The sequence below is a fragment of the Strix uralensis genome, chromosome 2 (assembly GCF_047716275.1).
Source record: "Strix uralensis isolate ZFMK-TIS-50842 chromosome 2, bStrUra1, whole genome shotgun sequence".
Taxonomy (NCBI): Eukaryota; Metazoa; Chordata; class Aves; order Strigiformes; family Strigidae; genus Strix; species Strix uralensis.
This window is the reverse complement of record NC_133973.1, coordinates 108,772,063-108,786,850: the sequence shown is the minus strand read 5'-3', so window position 1 is coordinate 108,786,850 and position 14,788 is coordinate 108,772,063. Positions and strand designations below refer to the sequence as shown.

At 40.8% G+C, this 14,788-nt stretch overlaps 1 protein-coding gene across 1 annotated transcript in view; it reads right to left on the bottom strand.

Annotated features, from left to right (window-relative positions):
• Window positions 1-4,082: 4,082 nt before the first annotated feature.
• FOXO1 (forkhead box O1) overlaps window positions 4,083-14,788 on the bottom strand; it is a 72,339-nt gene continuing 61,633 nt past the window's right edge. Inside the window, exon 3 of the mRNA XM_074859774.1 lies at window positions 4,083-14,561. The gene's annotated coding sequence lies outside the window, so the exon portion shown is untranslated. The remainder of the gene's footprint in view (window positions 14,562-14,788) is intronic.

The following is a 14,788-nucleotide window of genomic DNA, read 5'->3' as shown; positions in this document are numbered from 1 at the left end:
CACCATGGCTTTGGGGACATGGTGTAGAATCTCTGGAGTTTTTGTTCTTTTTTTTTAAACTTTTACCAGCCCATTTCAATTGTGAGTGAGATGGCTGGAAGTTAAACAAATGCTGAAGCTGAGACCTTGAAACTGGAACACAGTTGTGGATTTAGCAGCTTAAATTTTCCAACAAATGCAGTTTTATAGCATGAAGTGTCTGAAGCTGAACATCTCAGACCTAAAGACATCGGGCTTAACCTATGCTTAAAGGTCCCTCAGCACCTGATAGACTTCACAGCTGCTGAGTTTTATTGCTAGAACCAGACAGTTCAAACTGAGGACATCAGCCAGTTTAATAAAAGCACAACAAAATATCTCAAGAGTGACCTATTCCAAGCATCATGTGTTATGGGCATGCTCATGCCTTATCACAAAGTCATGCTTGAACAGGTCGTTAGACTGGGAACAGCAGCTTGCTTCACCTGGTTGTGGAGCACTTGACCATTCCAAGGAGAAGCTAAACTCTCTGAAAGTGAAATCCACTGCACATCAACCACAAGCTCCAAAAAAGTAACAACACTGCACAGTCTAAAGACAGGATGGAGAAGGAATAGCAGGAGGAAAAAGCCTGTCTTTTCCTCCAAATGGATATTTCTCTCCAGAAGAATTATGAGGAGCTGGGAGTAAATTTGAGCATCAGACTATGTATGGATAGTCTTATTTTGCACAGATCCATCCATCCACAGAAATCCTTCCATACTGCAAAGTATGCATATGTTGGTTTCTACTAGCTTCTCTAGGGGGTTAAACTCCGGACCAGAGCCACCAGAGGTTAGGAGAGTAGGTGGAGAGGGCATGTCAATTGTCATGAATTCTCTCAAACAAATGGGATTGTAGTGGCTAGCAACATATATGGGGCTAGACTTCTCAGACCAACATTGGAAGAACAAGGGGAGTTTTCATGTCAGGAACAAGATTATACTAGACCCCAAGACTAATTAGACCCCAAGTCAGGCAGGGCTGACGGCATTCGTTGGAAAATTTAAGCTGCTAAATACACAACTGTGTTCCAGTTCTAAGGTTTCAGCTTCAGCATTTCCTTAGCTTCCAGCCGTCTCACTCTCAAATGAAACAGGTTGGTAAAAGGATAAAAAGAAGAAATTACTCCAAAGCTTCTAGACCAGGAGCACTGCTTGGACTTCTCTTAATCAAATGGATCTAGCTTTGCAGAGGCAAAAAATGTAGCGGGTATGGGCAAAGTAATATTTAAAGCAGGGTCCTTCGGAGCTTTCACAAAAGCGAAAGCCTCCTTGTTTGGCCAGCGCTCTCTGTCACTTGTGTTCATGAGCACAGTCACTGGTGTAGGTCTCAGCACCTGCCTTTTAAGCTGGATAATAATGCCTGGGTATCCCTGTGCCTTGCTTTGGAGGAAGTGCTGACCTAGCATAGCTCCATCTCTTAGCCACAGATGCTCTTTTCCAATTCCATAATTCCCAAGACCTCTTTTCTGGTAAGTTATTTTTTGGCTGAATCAGCTCTCCAAGCCAGTTCCCTCAGCAGCTGCCCTGCGTGGTCAGCAAAAGGGCTGGGACAAGTAGCTGGAGTCTCTTATGCTCTGCAGTCACTAGCGTGTGGAGTCACTTACAGTGTTGGGTTTGGCTAGAGCTGAAAGGTGTGTCTCAGCTGTTTGTTTTTGCAGATGAGTGCCAGTTTGCACAGACCACTAATAGCCCCATCCCAAAACTCAGCACTTAGCTACATGGATCCCATTTCCAGTCTCCCTAAAGGTGGGCAGTAAATCAGCCCCACACACAGCCTTGACAACAGGTCTTTGAAGCGTGTATGCACCCACCATTTTCTCAAGACTGTTTACCCAGACACCACAAATTCATCTGCTTCACCCTTTCATGCTTCACACCTGATCAGTCACACAGATACCACTAATGACTCCTCCAGGAGCTGGAAGTCCATGGTTCCCAGCAGCCTGGTGGCCAAACACTCTCCATATGTCGTCTAGACTATTCATTTTATATAGGACTGTTAATACTCTCAATATTATACAGTTTTTCATTCAGCTATGAGTACCTTCATTAAGCTCATTGTTTTGGGTTATTTTATCAGCTTTGGCATAAAGAGCATACACTGCCACATAGGACATACTGGCTGAGAAGCTGCTTTGCTTGAACGTGTGACTGAGATCACAGTTCCCCAGCAATTTTGCTGGCTCTCTGCACCACAGTAACTCTCAGACCAGGTACATCTCGCCCAGCCACTGGTTTGAATGCCTGGTAACTCTCCCCAGCTCTCTCTGTTCTGCACTGACCAGAAACAGAATCTGCTCCTTCCCATTTCTTCCTCCACCTGGCCCTGTCTTCTCCTCCCCAATCCCATTTCATTTACCTCCATTCCTTTCTGCATGTCCTTTAGGTTTTCTTTCCTCTTAGCTTCTCATGGCATCAAAATCAAATATGAAATACTTGGATCATAACACTGATTGCCAGCATGCTACTCAGTCCGTTTCTTTGTTTTCCCTTTTCCCACCCTGCTTCCCTTTTCACAACAAAGACCGTAAAGGCTGCAAATCAGAGATGATTTCCTGGAGTAGGTTTTTCCAACACCCAGCCCAGTGGGGCCCCATTCTGCCATATACAATGCTGATAAAGTAGCAGTATAAAACTCTTCAAAGAGGGAAGGACTATAGGAACATGATAAAAAGCAGGTACCCAGAAGCCTAGCACCCCTTGATTTCCATCATCTGTCAAGGACTATGTTTATTTCTGTGCTCCACATTATTGGATTTCTTTTGGACTGTGTCATACTGAAAGCAAATCAACTATTTCTCCACACAAACCTAACAACTAAGATGTGCCTTCTTCAAACGTATAGGTAAAATGTGTTCCAGAATTGTCTATAACTTGAAGGAGCATGAAGGAAATAATTTTTTAAAAAAATTTAAATTCAGTTGTCAGGGCCATATTTTTGTCTTGAGAAAAATAAGTCAAAAATCCCCTCCTTTCTCATTAAACCTGTTCCTATCAATATATCAGAATCCATTCTCATCTGAGCAATAGCAAATAATTTTCAAACATGGTAAATGCATCTTGATCTTAAATATCACACTTCTGAAGTTTTAAAACAGTGCTCCCGTAAAAAAAAAAAAAAAAAAAAGAAGCGTCCCCTAGAGACGTGGGTCATTTTTCCAACAGAAAGAGAGCATCCCAAGTAAACACTGATGCTGTCTTCCCATGGTTTCCATTGCCACTGAAGTTAGAGGCTGTTCTCGTAGCTATTGAGCACAACTTATTATGTCTGCACCACCAAAGCCTCTGAGAACCCGAACACACAGAATCAGAGACCATCCTACCTACTGTCTTTGATGAGTGTTTTCCAATTAGATAAACCAAATCCTTAAAAATAAACAGAAAATCAACGCCATCATGTGCCATGAAAGGACTGCTCCCTTCATGCAGCTGTCAGCAGGGAGGGCTCAGGGCTCTTGGTGGGCAGCTCCTGAGCACTTGCATTGCAGGAGCGACTTACCTAAGTGGAGCAGCCTTTAGAGCTGGGGGTGGCCAAGGCTTTGGCAGTGGGCTAGGCAAGTCTTCGTTTGCCAGGGTTCATGCTCTCCCCTCGCACCATGGGTAGGAGTCATATTCCAGCAATTAGCACAGCAGCACCAGAAACTCAGAGTGAGCAGGGCTGCCTGACTGAGACCCTGCGCCAGCAGATCTGCCAGCTGGATTTCATCCCCTTGGCTGCCAAACAGCTTTGTATCATCACTCAGTTAACTAATGCACAAAAGGCAACTGTAATGTTGGTGTGCAATTCCCTCTTAAATTAGGGAATTATAAGGCGTTCCTCAGTCAAACTATGAGGATGCACAGAAATGCAGTGAATAAAGGAGCTGTCATGGTCAGCTAGGTTGTGGGTTCCTTTTACATGGCCAAAGGTGCAAGAAGTCAAAACTTCTGCTTGATAGAAGCTACCACTTCTCCACAGAGCCCCAGTAACTAACTGACTGTGTAAATACCAACAGACCATTTCACATGAGAAAAAAGAAAAAAAAAGAAAAAAAAAAGAAAGAAAAAAGTTGATACAAATCACCTCCAAATTAAGTTTATTCATAGGAAATAGTCTCACATGTTTCACTTTGCATTTGCAATAGCATCGGAGTATCTGCACAGCTTCTGGAGTGGGTGGCAGAGAGCTTCCTGAAGCTCTCATAATGACCTCAACATATCTTAATGTTGCTAATGGCTAATACAGTCAAAACAGGGTTCAGGACAAACTAGGAAACTTTGAGAAGACAAATAGCAGCCTTCAAAACCAGTCATACAAAAACAATTGCTTACTACAAATTGTCAGTTGCAAGCTTTTTCAGAATGGGAATATTTTCATTGTGTTTGAGAAACGCTTCACACCTTGTGGCTACTAATAAAAGCAAGTAAAAGAGAAGCTAAATAATAATGGATGCCAATATAAACAGGAAAGAGCTCTGGATGCCCAGTCTGTGACACTGCACCTGTGATTTGGGTGTCACTAAGCCATTGCCAAACCTATGGGCAAGGAGAAAGTGGGTGAGAAAAGACAGGGAAGAGGCAATGGATCTGCTTGATAAAAAAACCTACCCAGTGCTTTATAAAGCACATGGTTGTCTATTATTCAAAATGAAATACATTAAAAAGTCCAGGTTTCAGTTGGTTGAGGTGCCAAACATTAAGTTAATTTAAACAACCTACAGGTTGTATTTATGGAGGTTTAGATATCTCCATTTTCTTTTAATGGTGGAAATTTAGAGAAAACAACCACTCGCCGTTGAAGGGGAACATACAGAGGTGACAGCTTTCTTAAAAATTCTTTTTGAATGTTTTGAGAAGAGTCAGCATTGATCAGATTTCACATTTCAAAGCTTCGCAGAGCAAGCAGCTTTGGACACAGATCTAAGGAAAGAAAGCTACGTTTGCAATGCATATGGAAGTCCATTAGCATTACATTTTCAACACTTGAGTGAAGTCTGTGATTTCCTGCATGTTGACTGGTGAGCTACAGCATAAATTCACTCTCATCCAGTATTTATAGCTGCTGGCATTCAAGACTACGTTGCGATGTCTACTCAGTGTCTCTTCACATAAAGTCCTATAATGGGCTGTCTCAGCTACAGGCAGGAAAACAAGCCTTACCTTTCCTCGCATCTTTAGGTCAGCATTTCTTAATCAGTTACAGTGAGTTAATAAGGCTGGTGTCATTCTGTTAACATACAAAGGAAAGAGCTCAAACAATGGATCCAGCAAGAAAATGCTGTTCTGTCCTCCACTAGAACTCCATTCTACATCATTAAAACATTTAGAAAGAGATAAAACTGCATAGTTCACACACATTTCTCTTCTGGCTGACCTCAGCTGTCAGCACTGAAGAAGCTGCTCCCACTGACACACCATTACTTCTAGACTGGTTCTGCTAGGCTCACTGTCCAGTATCACTGTTGACTATATTTGAAAAGCTTTCATATGCCCACATGAATTACTTTAACCCCTTATCTGCCAAGAAAAGTGAAAAAAGGTAGTGCTTTAGTTGTGGGTGTGGAAGTGAGGCTGGGATCTGTAACACACTATCCTATCCCTGCCTTGAGAGCAGCCTCCAGATTGCTGCTTGGGAAGAGCTGCTTGAGAAGATAGATTTTAGTTGTCCCTGGGTCTGTCTTGTGCATGTTTTTTTACCCTAAAATCTTACAAATCTAACCAGGTGTTTTGCATTTGTTACATTGCAGCTTATTATGGTGAGAACATAATCTCAGTTGACGCCTCTCAGTGGAAGGTATCAAGTAAGATTCCCAACACAAGAGACAGCCAGTCTATGACCACTGCCAGAGACCTGAAAAGGGACAAGTGGATGTTTGAAACCTCCTCACAGAAGGGTGTTGGGCAGCTGTTTCTGGCTGTACCTATTACCAGCACAACTAAGAATCATAAGACACCCTTGTGAGGTCAGATTAAAGGTCCACTTACGCCAATGGCTGGTTCCTGATAGTGGCCAGTAGCAGATATGTAGGAGAGAAGAGCGTAAGGAACAGGCCATGGACTGAGTAATCCCTTCCCTGATACATGCTCCAAGCTTCCAGCAAAGGGCCATTTAGAGACTTCCTGAGCTAGAGGCTACATCCGGACCATTGTACTTAATAGCCACTGATGGACCTATCTTCTATTAATTGTATAATCCATTTTTTAATCCATTTATACTTTTGGCCTCCACAACATCCCGTGGCAATGAGTTCCAAATTTTAACTATGTACTGTGTGAAAAAGTACTTCCTCTTGTTTGTTTTAAATCTGCTACCTGATCATTTCATTGGGTACCCCCAGTTGTGTCACAGGAAATACTGATTAATCATTTCCTACTCACCTTCTCCACAGCATCCACAATTTTACAAATTTCTATCACCTCACTCATCTATACCCACCCTCACTCATCCCTTCTTCTATTTAGGCTCTGCTTCTGGTTCTTTGTAGCCCGGCAATACCCTCTTTAAAAACCAAACAGCATGCAATATTTACGATATAGGTGCATTTTGCACGTCAGCAGTAGCACAACAGAGGTTTTCCATGCTCTTTTCCTACTCTTATTTCCACTGTGTCTTTTTGTCCACAGCCAATTGTGAGCTGAGACTTGCAAGAAATCCTTCCAACGACTCCAAAATCTTTCTCATGGTGGTAGCACCTCATCCAGGGTTCATTATGCATCCATATGTGCTAGACTCACTTTTCCCTTCTCCCCTATGCATTATTTCACATTTATCAACACTTAATTATATCTGCTTGTTTATCAGCTAGTCACAAAATATCCTGAAACCCTTCCGCAACTCTTGGCACAGCCTGACATTTCGCTATCCTGCATAATGATGCACTCAGCAATTTAGATCAACTGCTTCTACTGATCGTTGTTCAAACTCATTGAACAGCACAGGTCCTTGAGGGAAGGCAGTGGTGGCCTTCCTAGTTTGGAAAAACCAAGTACTACTCGCACTCAAATGGCCAACCCTTTAAAGCAGTGTTAGGAACTGAGAGGACCTCCATTACATCCCAGTTGTCTCGGGAACTTCAGTGAGGAAAATTTCTGAAGCCACTGAAAATCCAAACAGGTTATACTGATCACCCATGTCCCCATGTTACTGACTTAGCCACATTTGTGAAGCATCACTCCTTCCGACAGGGACACAGCCACTATTACCCCCATCACTCCACACTGTTACCAAGTCTGTATTGCACATTCTGTGAGGTTACCCCACGTGGAAGTCAAACCCAGCTCTTCTGACCATGCTAGGACCCCTTGCAAAGATGAGCAACACCATTGGGTTTTTTTACTTCATTTATCTGGCGCTCAGTTCTATTTAAGCAACAGGTCTCCCAGCAGTTATATTGGAGTCCAGCATATTCAATATAATTATACTGAATATTATTATTTAATGTTATTTTTGGAGTGAATACAATCCCCATCCACCTGGCATGCTGCTCGGTCACCAGCAGGCTCTTGGCTTGCTGTACCTACCACACCAGGCCCACTGAGACAGACAGCTGCTCAAGGAGTCTGTAGGTGGGAGGGCTGTGCCTCTCATTTTAGGCTGAAAATAAACTTCCAGGCGCATGGGCTTACACCAGCAGTTTGCCTGCAGTAGAATGAGACATCTGGGCTGTGGAAACCCTGCTCAGAAACCCCTCCTGTGAAAGCCTTGCTTTGCAGACCAACAAGGCCCAGTGCAAGGGTTAAAGGAACACCAAGGCAGGGTGGGAGAGGGCCAGCAGTAGAGCAGACCAGGAAGTAGAGCCCCTTTCCCAGGACTCTCCCTGCCACCTTAAGGCTGTTTTCAATTTAGAAGCCTCCCAGCCCGAAAGCCACAGGCAGACAAAACTTCACACCTCAAATAGCTCCTGGAGTCATCTACAGAGTGAATTAACTTTGGTTTTGGGGCTCATTTGGGTGTTAATTTAAGAGGTCTGTTGTATGGGCTGACAGGGGAGGATGAGGCAAAGAACTTCCATATCACAGCCATCACTGTTGGAGCTGAAAGAAGGATGCAAGGCCTTGCCTAGCCCAACTCCTCTGAGCAGGGTGGAAAGGTTAAAAAAACAACCCAAACAGTAACACACCTCTCATGTGCTGCAAATTGATGGGGTGAAGGGGGAAGAAAGGGAGGAGCAGGAAGTGGTAACTTACTTGGACTCTTGAAATGAGACTCCAGCTCTCACAGGGTTTCATAGCTCATCACTTGTTTTCACCTCGTGAGAAAGTCCTAAACAACAAATTGGCCCCGGACATTGTGCCGACTGTGGTTGCTACTGGACACAACTTCAAAATCCAACAGAAAGGAAGCTCTTTTCTCACTACATTGAGCCTTTACCCCAGAGAAATCCAGCCTCCTTTGCCGTTTGAAGCAACCTCTTGCCCTGCTTCATCATCCCAGAAACAGCTCGTTATACCTGCAGAATTTCTCATCCCCCCTCCCTTTTCAATGCATATACATGGACTTTGGTAATGGACTTTTCCATGAAGTCCTCCAACTTCAGCAAAATTGAAGTTGATTGAATATTTCAGAAACAATTTAGACATTCCTGACAAACTCCACAGTTTCCTGAAAACCCAGCAAAGCACCTGTACAAGCTCTGGGCAGTTGCCTGCTCAAGTACTGTCACTCTAGGGCACTGAGAAGGAAATGCAACCCGTTAGAAAGGCCCCTTCACTTAAGGACGGCATGAGCAACTATAGATGAGCACACAGCAAGTATGTAAAATGTTGAGGTTCCAAGTTATGAACAAGCTCCTTGTCATATTCTTCATTCCACAGGCCTTCCTGCAGTGCTCCTTCAGTTGTACTGCATGAAGCCTTCATCCCTTTTCCCATCATCTCAGTGATAAACACCCATGCAAGTTTACTCACAAAAAATACGTGCAAAGTTTCTGATTGCCCCAGGGTCCAAGAGCAACTAGAAAAACAAAATGAAGTAAAATGGGGTGCTGTCCCTGCCTCCTCATTTTAGCTTTCATTTTGGCACATGCCAGAACATTACCCCAGGCAAAACATCACCAGGTAATGAACAGGGATTTCCATGCAAGTCCAGCAGTAGGCATGACCACAGTGCAAGTTTTTCCTTCTCGTGGTCTTCACAAAATCCATCTTTGCACACCAGCTGCACGATAAACGGCTGCAACATCTAATGCTACTTGTACTTTTAATTGGACTGTCAATTGACGTGACATAATAGCTGATGTTTCTGCACAAAAACATGTTTATTACATTGATGCAGAACTGACTCAGAGCATAAGGATGCTTTGAGGTCTCTGTGCTTGATCAGCAGATTCAAATCCCTTGTTGCCAGATTGGCATAAATTGCTAGCCGGTCCCTTCCCAAGCAACAAGCTTTGACTATCTCTCCTGACAGAAGTAACTAATCATGTCCCAATTAGACACGCATCCCTTCCAACAACGGCTTCGTGAACACCCAAAGAGGGTATCTTTGGATCTTACAACCCTCCCATTCCAGAAGTCAGGCTTTTCAAAACATGAGCGGAGATATCTTCAGCTTCCCCTAACGTGCAAAAACCCTTCCAAAACATACACTGAAAAAAAAAAAAAAAAAGGGCAAAGCTAAAATAAAGATGGAACTGCAAAGTACAAGGGGAAATTATTTTTTAAATATCTTTAAATATGTCTATGTTTATGTGCAATGCATTCTTTCATGGTTTTTAGGTCTTCCTCTGCTCACTTTAATATCAAACTGGCATTTTTGCCAGCAATTCATTTAAAGCCTGCTCTCTGCTACCCCTCTCCCTCCCCACCTGCAGGCAAGCAGGGTTCTGGGCCTCACAAGACTACTGTGGCGTGGGTGTTATTGGCTGTCTGTTTTGGCAGCCTCTCCTCCTTTCTTCCAGCTCTGTTTTGAAACACAATTTAAATTAAAAAAAAAAAATAAATTAGACATTCCTGCTCTTTCTACTCACATCAGTGCTCCTGCCACCACAGCATAAAGTGTGGCTGTGAAAGGAGCAGCACTGTGCAGGTTGGCCTATATAGCCCAAATGTTTGGCAACGAAAAAACTTTACTCCGAGAAAAGGTACATACTTCAGGAAGGCAGAAGGGGCAGAGGGAGGCAAGAGGCGAAACCGAGGGAAAAGAGGGCCAAGAGGAATTTGTGAAACATCTTGCTTTAACAGGGGGAGCGGAGGGAAGAGAAAAATGTCTCTCCAGAGCCGGCTCTCTCCCACATTTAGTAGCATTAGGATCTAACATGTAATTTGGACTAAAAGACTAATTCTTTCCTGTGGTTTGATGGTTGTTAGCATCCCCTTTTTTCTTCTTCTTTAACAATGTATTACATAACATTCTGATACACTAATTACCATCTCATGTCATAGCAATTTTATTAAGAGCTTATACTTACAAATACCCATTCTGAAAGGATTTCAGGACTTTTTTGTAATTTTCTCTGAACTAGGCTTGTTGAAGCACTGGCAATACGGTCTGATGCTGCCTAATGCAGCTTCCAGTAACAAAGCGTCTCTACACAAAGATCTCTCATGAGCCCTAAGTCAAGCATGGATTCTTCTTGCGTTTAGTCTCAAAGACTTGTAAACAAGTTACTTTTAGCACACTATGTTGTGATAAAACACTGGTAACACAGCCCTATTAGGTTCCTGTACCTGCTACAGTTCCAATTCCAGAAGCAATGCCAAGAGAGAGAAATTCCTTTATACCAAGTAATGGAAAATTTGTGAACTATTCTGCAGTTAGTGTTTGCTCATTAATATGGTATCATCTTGCCAGGCAAGACTTGGTACCATGAGGTATTTTTCTGTATAAAATTGCTAATGCCATCAGGATTGTCCAAATGGGATCATCATCATTAAAAAGATTACGTGGTAAGGAAAGTGATTACGACAATGTCTGAGTAAAAGGATTACTAATCACAAGTAGAATCCTCGTACAAATCTCATTCTCCGTATACAAGAAAGGACACAAAACCTTTTAAACATAATTTATATACATTTATGGCTTTATACAACAAACTGTCAGGGATTGTTCTCGTGTGTCTGTAGAAGTACATCAGGCACTTTTTCTGAAAATATCCACGTATGAATTTTAATTCTGCAATGTGACTAAGTCAGAGCAGTGAAGCGTTGAAGAGCTGTCACACCACTCGCAAGTAGAACTAGCAGTATGTACATGCCAATCTCTCACGATATTGCTGGTTTGTGGAACACCCTCAAAAAGGAGGCCAGTTTTAATGCCAAGTAATTTGCTTCTTGCTTGCATAAACCATGCTGCATTTTACATTATGATTACCAAAATAATAATAATAATAATGAGAATACCATATTTAAAATCAGTCATAAATTAAGGATCCTAGCAATTTCATAATGAAAATAGGAATTTCAAATCAGTAAAAAAATAAAAAAGTACTAACATACATCCAGTGGTTTAACAAGTGCAAATTTTATACTTTTTATAATTGGTCCAATTTTAACTTGTCTTCTTAGGGATGCTCTGTTGACTTAAGCCAATGATAAGCAATATGACTTTTGCTTATAAATGTAGGCAAATTGTCAGTTTATCAAAGCAGAGCTTTCCGATTAATGCATCTACTACCTAAACATATATCATATAGCTATATTATGGAAACAATACATCTTTATATTTAAAATATCTGAACAGCTCTATAATACAATAAACTTTTAATAACAGTACAAACCAGAGAAAAGTCAAAAACAAGGCTGCATAGGTAAGATCATCTGCACAATTCACAAACCAATCATTTACAACAATTCTGACAAACTAAGTTACTCTAGAAACTTGGTACTTTTACTAAAAAAGGATTTATTACTAGAGGTCACATAATGTTTGTTTTCAAGGCAGACAACATGCCCCTTCACCAGACTTCACAGTATTCCAGAATTACAATTGCAAAATATTAGAATGGCACCACAAAAAAAAAGGAAATAAATTTGACCACACAGCCCAAACCTCTGATTATCTACAACTGTTTTCTCATAATAATTAAAAGCAGCTTCCTACAGACTGTTGTAATTAAGGAACAGCTACATTTATGTTATTTATAGTTATAAAAGGAAATGAAGAAAATATCTGTATACAGGAAGTTATACAGTAGCAGTAAATAATAAACAGGAGGTATATTGTTACATGTAGCATGTTCAGCTGCAACCCCATGGAGTATAGCTGTAAGTACTGCTTTCTTTGCATGCAGAGGTGAATTTTACAACTACTTTGGCCTATGCATATCAGTGCCCACCTGGAAGCAAACATTTTTGCACACTCAGCAGAAAGAAGGATCTTTGGAAAACCCGTATGTGAGCCTTTTGCTTGCTCCACTGTCAGGATTTACCTGGGAGTATAAATCATTTCAGGGACTATGAATTTGATGGTGAAGATGCTAGTAGACATATTTGCCTGTAAAAGCAGGCGGTTTCGTTGAGGCTTCAGCACTAGGAACATTTCATTTTGCTCAACAGAAATTCAAAGACTGATTTCACACTGGGGGAGATCCTGTATCACAGGACAGCTTAACATCAGAGCCCCTGGAACTGCTGACAACTGTAATAGGATATCTAAAAAAGTAGGACCAGCTGTAATTAGTAGTGATTTAAGCCCAACAGGGAGCTAAATGCTAGCACATCAATAAACACATTGCAGAGCCTTAGGAAAGTCGTAACAGGATCATTAAGTATATGGCTTGTTGCTAAACTTCATCTTCTTAGCATATCCCATTTCTTTCTCCACCATAAGCCATCACTACAGCGAAGATAAGTTTCAGTTAAAACATTTTCCAGTTGTGGGCTATGTAGACAAAAGAAAAAGCAGTGGAAAAACGTTTATTTCTCCCCCTCTGCACAACAGCCAGCCCTAGCACAAAAGCTGTGCATCCTGTCAGTGCATAAAAAAGCTCCAAGGATTTCTATAACACAAATAATGTGTAGCAACCAGTGAAAAGACAGGTGAGGCCTGTTATCCACATATCCATAAAAACCGCATCATGTGATTATGAAAAATCAGAAATCATTTATCCAAGATCCAATCCTGAAAACACTCAGGTAGCTGTCAGTGTGCCTACTCCAACAAGAACAAGTTTTTCCACAGGAACAAGGCCTCTGTCATTGATGTTCCCCCTACCCTACATCTCATGTATTTGTATAACTTTGCCACTTACTTAACCTTTCTTACTTCAAAAAAAAGTAATGTTTTGTCCTGCAATAGGTTTTAGCCTCCCACTCAAAAGCAGCACTTCTGCCTCTTCAAAGGTACTGCATTACAACAGAAACACTGACAAACCCTAAAACTACTGCTAATTAAGATAAATGATAAATTTGTCACTTTTTATCAAAATCTAGAATTTTATCCGAAAGGTCCTGCTCTTGAGTGCGCAAACATTATGAGACCTCCATGAAATAAATATAAATGTGAAGCATTGTACAAGCATCTAACAATGAATACTTAACACTTTGTGGTAGTCAGGGTTAAAATGATAGTAGAAGCAGATGACATTTCTAAAAATGCATATATAAAACTGATTAAATATTTCCTAAACATAAAGTTGTCTATATTTATACATCACACAACAAAAAAAGGGACAGAAATGTTTTGTATTCAAGATCCTTATTAAGCTTTTCCTTTATTAGCACTCCCAAGTGCTAGGGAAATTTATAAAAACATGTACTTAATCCAGTTAAAATACTGTACAAAATGAAGAGATTATGAATGCTGCCAGATCTCAGATTTTTTTTTTTTAAGTTGCCTATGTAACAAAAGTAGACTTTAATTATAAGAAAAATAGCTTGGAAAGTATTCCAAAAATTATCTCAAGTCCAACAATAAAGTCATTAGTCTGACAATGAAATCCAGATATATTCTTGCATAAATTTGCATGAATACAGGTAACTTATCAAATGGCATTTAACCTACTGTTTGCTTTGAATAGTCAGTGAGTTTAGTAGGATCATATTTAACAGGCTATTCTGTTCCCATATGAAATGTGTGGCAATTTTGAGTAAAATAATGCAGTTCGTACTGCTGCAAGGCAAGTCCACAGTTATCTCAATTCATCAAAACACAGGTAACATCAACGAAGGTTAAACTTATTTAGGGCATGAGATCATCACAGTATTCTTACAAAAGTTTATAAACTTTTCTTGGACCAAAACAGATAGTCTTAAAAAACAATTCTTCTACAGATCATACTGTACAAAACCGAAAGCACAACATGATGTAAGTAAGAGTCTTTGCTGTGATTATATGGTGTAGTGAATTTGGCACTTCAGAGTAATGAAATTCCCAATTGCACAGTTCTTATCTACAGCAGCACATAACCTGCAAACCTTGGGCAAACATCCTGTACAGGAAAATACTCTGCTGCCAACTCTGACGAAAGGAAGAAAAAAGAAAAAAAAAAAAGACCCAAAAAAAAAGCTAGTGCATGCGCACAGCTTTGTCAAGAAAATTAAAAAGGAAGGTGAAGGACATCTTTGTACTGCTTTTCTCAGTTCCTGCTGTCAGACAAGTCTGGAGAATTTAACCGTAGCCTAGGAAGAAAAAAAAAAAACAACAAACAACAGAAAGAACAAATTAACATTCACACCAAAAGATTAAATCTATTAAAATATCAAAAGTTCAAACTAGCTTTAAGATACCTTAAATGGGGAAAAAAATTTATTGATTAATTGCTAGTTACCACCAAGTTTTTTTGTTTAAAATGGTAATGGCAAAACATTAGTGCTCCACACAAAGTAACAGAAGTTGGTACAGGGCA